At 39.6% G+C, this 7,695-nt stretch overlaps 1 pseudogene; it reads right to left on the reverse strand.

Moving 5' to 3' along the window:
- Positions 1-408: 408 nt before the first annotated feature.
- LOC114099488 (COP9 signalosome complex subunit 8 pseudogene) lies at positions 409-889 on the reverse strand (annotated as a pseudogene).
- Between the last annotated feature and the right edge of the window lie 6,806 nt (positions 890-7,695).

Below are 7,695 nucleotides of genomic sequence, written 5' to 3' on the forward strand. Positions count from 1 at the left end.
CAAGTGCATCACTGCAGCTCTGAAGGAGGTGTGCACAGGGCAGGAAGGCGGCTGACCAAGCAGTACTCTATACCAGGCAGGAGAACTTGAGTTAGAGATCTCCAGGAACTAGAAACTAATGGCATAATACTGATGAGCTCCATCCAACCAGATTGTTAGATATTACAAAATGAGAATTGCTTTAACAACTATTTGGCATAATGTGTAAGGATGAAATATACATACCATATTTTATTTTATCATAAAATATATATTTTATCACATGTATTTTATCACATACTCAGTAAGGAATGCTGAGGTGCATATAATCCAACCAGTAAATTGAAAATAAAGATTTTACATTTCTATATTTGTCAGTGATTCTGTATTCAGAAATTCTGAAGTGGATGCTGAATTCAGAATGGTACATCAGTTTTCAAGGAAAGCCACATAATGGATCAGTCTGGCTGACTGCTGTTCTTTAGGGATCGGTGGAAGTGGGGCAGGCTCTGATAAAGGAATAAACCTGTTACAGGAAACATCCAGTGCCCCTGCAACTGGCTTTCTGGGCAGAACCATTCTGGTGGTGAAGTCGGCTTGCCATCCTGGTTCTAATGTACCTTTCACAGTCTCTTCTACAGGAAGTTCAACAAAGGTTGCAAAATCATCAGCGGTTTTCGAGGTGTATGCTTGAGAGACCAGGACAAAGGCAAGTCTTCTTGTGGCATCTCTGTGCGTCCATGATTGGCTTCACTGTCTGGGACCACTGATGGGCGCTGATGGTCACGAAGATCCCAGGGAAATCCCGTTGCCAGACTATCTGTCCTACTGACCAAATTCTCCCAAGTTCAGAATTTGCAGATTTTATATCAGGTGGTATCCTTTCCCAAAGATGTCTTGCATTATTCATGTCATTGTGAAGTAAATATAAAGCTAGAGCTGATGATACACTGGGGGTATAGCAATTCTTCTAGGAGCCTCAAGACTCCTGGTTCTCACACTGATACAGCAACTTTTTGAAACTGAAGGCTCCTTCCGCCATCACCGCCACTGGTATCTTCCTGAGTGGTCTTTCAGCAGCACCTATCAGCCACCAGACCCCTGATGCTCTCATAGATTCTTGATAGTAGCATGGATTTGCTATGTAGCATCCTTGCATGCAGGACCAATATATATTGATTTCAAGAACAGGATCCATGAATAAGATCTCAAAACTTCAAAATAGGATGAGAAACAGAATAAAAAGGAGACAATGTGGAGCATACCATATCAAGATGCAGAACAGTATTTCTTATTTATAGACTGTGATTCTTCTGCCAATTGAGAAGAGTCCTTACAGTGTCAAGACACCTCTGGATGAGGTTCTCTCTGTATGGTTGTATTACTCTTTATAATTGTTCCTAGCTAATCCAACTCAAGCCCAACTAACTATACCTTGCTGAAAGGGTGCCAAATTAAGTTTCTTTTTCTAGAGCAGCTTGCCAGAGGTTTTTCTAAAGGAAAGATTTATGATACAAGATCCTTAGAATGTTACAAAAAATATTGCTAGCTTACTTTATACTGTTGTGCTCATCACTTAAAACAATGCAGAATTAGAAAGCTACTCATTTTCATGACAACAAAACTGTCCTAGAGAGTGAGATTTTATTTTCAATGCATCTTACCAAAATTACAAGTATATAGCAGATTGATGAATACTTGCCATCGTGTAGATCTTTCCATGATGAATCCTAGAATCAACATTTCTTACAATGCTGACTATAAAGATAACATTAAAATAGCTATTATGAAAAATATGTGGATGTGGGAGACCGACCTTACACGTTACTGAGTTACACTCCCGGGCTGGGTGCTGAGGCGCTCAGTCTCAGAAATGTGGCAGAGATTTCCCCACCCTTCTTGGGTTAGAGGGATGGTGCCTCGTGCATGGGTGTGTCTTGCTACAGCCCCATGGGTGGAGGTACGCTCACCTGTTCCTTTGTAATATAACCCCTTGCCCTGTTTAGGATAGAATCTTCCATGGAAGTGCCTTGTGTGTGTCCCCTTCTCTTACTGTGCCCTTGGGTGTGGCCTACCCAGGTGTCAGTCAACCTGCTGACAGTGGACATCATGAAGATACTCAGCCCCCTGAAACCTGACCCCTTGCCTCATTTGAATAGCTTCTCCTCAAAAAAAAGAGTCAGCACGTGCGCTCGCTCTCTCTCTCTCTCTCTCTCTCTCTCTCTCTCTCTCTCTTCCTGCTGACCCTTAAGGTCAGAGGAGCTGTCACAGCAACCCCAAAGAAAGAGGTATTTGTGTCTCTTGTGTGGTTATTTCGTGCAGCCCAGTTAGCCCAGTTCAACTGGAGTGACCCTGAGCCTTTTAGTCGCAAGAACAGAAACCCGGCATGTGGATAATACTTAAAACGAAAAAGCTCTCAAGGTATTGTTTTAAGAAGTATTTTTTAAGTTTGAAGATTTTTCTTCGATTACTAATTAGGAAAAAATTAAAGCGGTTTACCCAAAGACAGTTGCCAAAGCCTTGTACTGGCCTTATTTTGGGCTCACAAAATTAATTTGCACAGAATGGGATAGAGTTCCACATTTCAGCTTAGCACAAGTCTTAGCTAGAGGGGATTGAGAGATAACACAGCATGGGGAAGGCCCCAGTGATCATTTCAATGTAACAGTAAAGACAAGCAGAACAAAGGGACTCAAGTTAAAACAGGATCAGTTAGGATGATGACGAGGCAGGCTTTTTGAAATTTTCACCTAATGAAGATGACATGACCATGGCTTGAGAACATGAGCTTTGAACAGGATGTGTCTGTGTTCAACCCTGAGTTATCAACTGTATAACAGGTAAATTCTTCCATCTTTCTTTCAACTCATCCATAAAAGATTAGAGATCTATAAATTGTACCCACCTCAAAGTTGTGAAAATACATAAATACTGATAAGAGGAGCCGGCACAGATGCTGAGCCATTGTCCATTCTCATTAAATGGCATCCATCATTAGTGTTGGCATTAAAGGGACAGGGTTTCTTTTGCTGGGGGTAATTAAGCAGTAAAGCACTCATCAGGCATTTTCCTGAGCTCATTTGGGTGATTTCTAAGGATCATCTCTTGGTTAACTAGGATTCCTGGCAGAAGAGAGCTCACCTTGTTCAGCTCTTTTTGCACACGCCTCTTTGCTGGTCTCAATATGGGCCCCTACACTTCACGCATACCTCCTATATCCCTGCCCCAACCAGTGACATCGAGGCTTCAGAGGAATAAAAAACACTCTCCTCAACAATAAAAATTAAAGAAAAAAAAAAAAAAAAACACTCTCCTCCTCACAAGGCTGAGAAGTCCCTAAAATTCCTCTACTTTCCACCAGTAGCTCCCACCAGTAGGTCAAGTCTTATGCTTAGCTATAGGATTCTAACCTAGCAAGATAAATATTTATTGAGCTCCTGACCTTAAGTTGAATAATGGATGATCTTGTTGATGAATGCCCAGACAGTATTGGTCTATTCCTGATTGCAGGGTTTTTGTTTTGCTTTGTTTTGTTTTATAATTGGCAATTTCTGGCTCTATTGCACAGTGGGGTGACTGTAGCTAACAAGAATGCAGTATCTACTTGAAAAAAGCTAGAAAAGAAGATTTTGAATGCTCTCACCTCAAAGAAATGGTAAATCTTTAAGGCAATAAATATGTTAAGTACCCTGATTTGATTATTACCCAATATGTATACTTATATCAAAATACTATGTTGGACCCCATAAGTATGTGCAACCATTATGTGTCAATGAAGACTGAAACAAAAAACAAAATCTTGGCTGACTCTCTAGGTCTTCTCCTTTATGAACTAGAACACTCACCAATAATCAAAACACAGTTCAAAATGAGTCTTACTATTTTAACATAATTATGTTTTAACATAATTTATATTGATAATAGCTCCGTGGCTACCCCTCCCAGAATGGCTGGCTTTAAGCATAGAATTCCTATAATAAACAGCAAGAATTGATTTCAAAGTCATTTTGCAACCAGGGGAATTCCAGGCTTTATGGCAAATTGTGAAGGAAAATTTTAGGTCAGAGAGAGAGTTCTAGTACTCCCCAGCCTCCCACCCTACCTCTCCAGATAGATTGCAACTTCCCACGAAAGAAGGCTAGATGTAAAACAAAGTGGCTGAAAATAAGTTCTCATTTTTAAAGGAAATTAGAATCCTTTTGGATTCTCTTCTCCTTAATTTGACTCTTATGCTTCTAGTCACTCTGGGAATTAGGCACTTGAAATCAAACAAGAACGATTCTATTCATCTCTTCTACCGGAATAAATACTGTCCAACTATGTCAGAGAATCAACAGAATTTGAGTCAGTTTTCTAATCACAAAGGAAATTTATTGAGAAGTTTTCTGGGACCCCATGGAATTGACCCCATTCAGGAAGATGGAAACCCCAGACATGGTAAGTGTGAGGTCTGGTCTGGTCCAGGAGCAGCCTTAACAGAGGGCCACCTAGCCCTGCTGCCGCCACGCATCACCAATGCTTTAGGAAATTTAAGTCACACTCTCAAGGTGTAAGTCCCAGGTAGGGACATCCTGTTGGTTGAACCTAAATCATTGCCACAGCCTGGGGGCAAGGAAAGGGATGACATCTTGTCTTTAGTTCCTTTAATGGGAAGTAGAGTCCTGCCACCTGCCTAATTTGCGAGTCCTTTCAAGTATCAAAGATGCTTATATACCAGGTACACACACACACACACACACACAAAAGTGTGTGTGTGGGGGGGGGGTAAGGCAAATATTCACTTCATCAGGAGTCCAACAAGTCTAACCTTATCTATATAATTTTATCCAATGTCTTAAACCAAACCATTGTGTTAGTTTTCATCCTAAAATAGATTGGGTAGCAGAGTTCTTCATCATTTTGACTTTCAGTTCATTTGACTTCTCATTTTACATGAATAATCTTAGAAAATGATTCATCTGTCCTCATAAACTGCTTTAGATAAATAAGTTATTTTTATCATCTGTTCATTCTTTGTTTCCATCAGAAAATGTGTCTCTGCAATTCTGTAGGAACCCCTGCTACTTCACATTTTTTAAACTTATGCTGGGTTGGCAACAATATTCATGGTCTTTCACTAAATGTCCTTATGCTTCTAGACTCTTCTTCCCTCCTTCACTGGCACTCAGTGGGGACACCCGAATTCTGGTCCAACTTTAATCTTCCAAGAGTTGAAAAAATACCCCTGTGCACACAATGGGATCAGATCTTGGTTTGTCGCTGCCCATACCACACCAGGCGATGTGTTGGTCACTATCTTTCTCAGGGAACCACATATGCTTCTCTCCCTTGTGTGCCCTTCTGAAATTAACAGAAGGATCAGTAAACCTCTAGAGTGAGACACAGGAAAGAAGGAACACCGTGATGGGTGCTGAGTCCAGCGTTTCTCTTCCACTTGCCTGATTATAAAAAGACAATAATTTTAGACATTTAACTGGATATTCTTTTCTCTGCTGAACCTCCAATCAATCTCTCTGTTTAGGCTCTGAACCATGTTGCTGGTAACTCTGAGAACCAGTTATCATCAAGGTTAGAAAATAGCAAGGAGCTGGGCATGGTGGCCTATGCCAGTAATCCCAGTGGCTCGGGAGGCTGAGGCAGGAGGATCGTGCATTCAAACCAGCTTCAGCAACTTTGAGGCACTAAGCAGTTCAGTGAGACCCTGTCTCTAAATAAAATACAAAAAAGGGCTGGGGATGTGGTTCAGTGGTTAAGCACCCCTAGATTCAATCCCCGTACCAAAAAATAAAAATAAAATAAAATAAAAATGGTGGGGTGGACATGTCAACAGATAATCTCTAGCTAATACTGCAGTGTTGTTTGCATAAACCTTCAGGGGTGAGTATCAACCCTCAGAGCATGTGGACCTCATCCTGCATTTGACCAGGTTTTCCTGGAAGGGACCAGATTGAGTTTTCCACATCTGCCAGAAAGAGTGTTCAGAGTCAGAATTAAATTCAGTTAATACAATAAATTATATTTATAATGCATTCTAAATTTGTAGACTGTGAAGTATGTCAAAAATCTTTAAAAAATCTATATTTTCATCTCTTTTATAATCATTACTTTTGTTGGAAAAATTAGTATTTTGCTGTAGAACTTCCCATAGTCTCATTTCCACAGATATAGCCTTAAGGATCATTTAATATATTCCTTTACATCTGTATTTCCTATAAATTGGTGGTTAGATATAGAAATTCAATCATAATCTGGTTAGGGTTTTCCCCCAAGAATAGTTGGTAGGTGATAGTGTGTGCCTCCATCAGAAGCTACATAATATTTAGTAGTCGATGTTATAGTATTAGTGTTAGTGAATAATTTTCTACATCTTTTAACCCATAAGTGTTGGGAAATGGTGATATTGTCCAATTGCATAATTCTTTCTTCATTTATTATTTGAGAGACTTCTACAAAGAGAGTGTCTCTTCACTTATTGTTTAGTTACCGAAGGTTTAGTTCATAGAGGAAAGGCATGATAAATGCTTGATTTCTTTCCTTCATTTTAATGTTTCCAAAATATTGGTTCTTTTGTGTTCTCTGAACTGGATCAACAGTGTTTGTGGTTGTTATTATTGTTGCTAGTGTTATTGTGAACTCATGCATTTGAACCTGTTTGCTATGTTTTAATCTATCATCTATCACATTTAAACCTGTTTGCTATGTTTTAATCTATCATCTATCGTAACTGTTATCCTTATTGATTTAATGTGCCAGCTTGAGCAGGTTGGAACTAGTTTAGATTGTTTGCTCATTTGAATGCTAAAATCCAGACTCAATAATGGACTATATCAAATGGAGCTAGGATTGTATAAATTTCTTTTGTAATTCAATGTGGAATTAGCTGAGGAATTTTGAAAAGTACATATACCTGGATCCTGCTTTTAGAGAATCTTAGCTAGAGGTGCCACCTGAGGACCAGGATTTTTAAAAACTGCCCACCTAGTTCTAATGATTTGCCAAGGTTGAAATATAGAGAAAGAAATCCTGTAACTTATAAAGACAGGAGTACAGGATGAGACTCAGCCTCTAATTAGAACACATACACAAGGGTCTCAGAGGACACGCACTTCACAATGTAGCATAGAGAGCTACATTGGTGAAGGGAGAAGCTGCATTTTTAAAAAGAACTTTAATGGCTGTTTCCTGTTGATAAGGATATACGTAGGAGATGTCACCATTAATAGAGGTTCCATAATTTAGTGGAAACGATGAGATCCTGGAGTAGAAAGAGGCCAATTAGCAACACTTACCTAATCAAGACAAGATAGTTATCAGCAGATCTCTGGTAGTACTTAATTAATCATGAAGTCATTAGGACCAAACAAGGCAGGCAATCTACAAAGGTACTACTTGACCTGCATAATTTAAAAACCCTCTATATCTAACCAACAGAGGTCTGACTCGAGCCATGGTAAAACTGAAACATGGTCCATTAATGAATTCTCAGACCAGTGATTAGTCCAGAAACCCAGAGATCCTGATTGAGTGGAAGCCTTGTACATTTAAGGCAATAACAGAAGCTTGTATCATGATTTTCTCTGTCTTTCCCTTTTCTTACCAGGGAAACTGTACAATGGGAAAAGGAAAATACCAATACCTTGAGAATTTTTGAACTCTGACTTTGAGGTAATGGCTTGGTTTCTGGGGACCTAGAATGCCACTCTAGTTTAAGAGTTC

Source organism: Marmota flaviventris, chromosome 14 (assembly GCF_047511675.1).
Source record: "Marmota flaviventris isolate mMarFla1 chromosome 14, mMarFla1.hap1, whole genome shotgun sequence".
Lineage (NCBI taxonomy): Eukaryota > Metazoa > Chordata > Mammalia > Rodentia > Sciuridae > Marmota > Marmota flaviventris.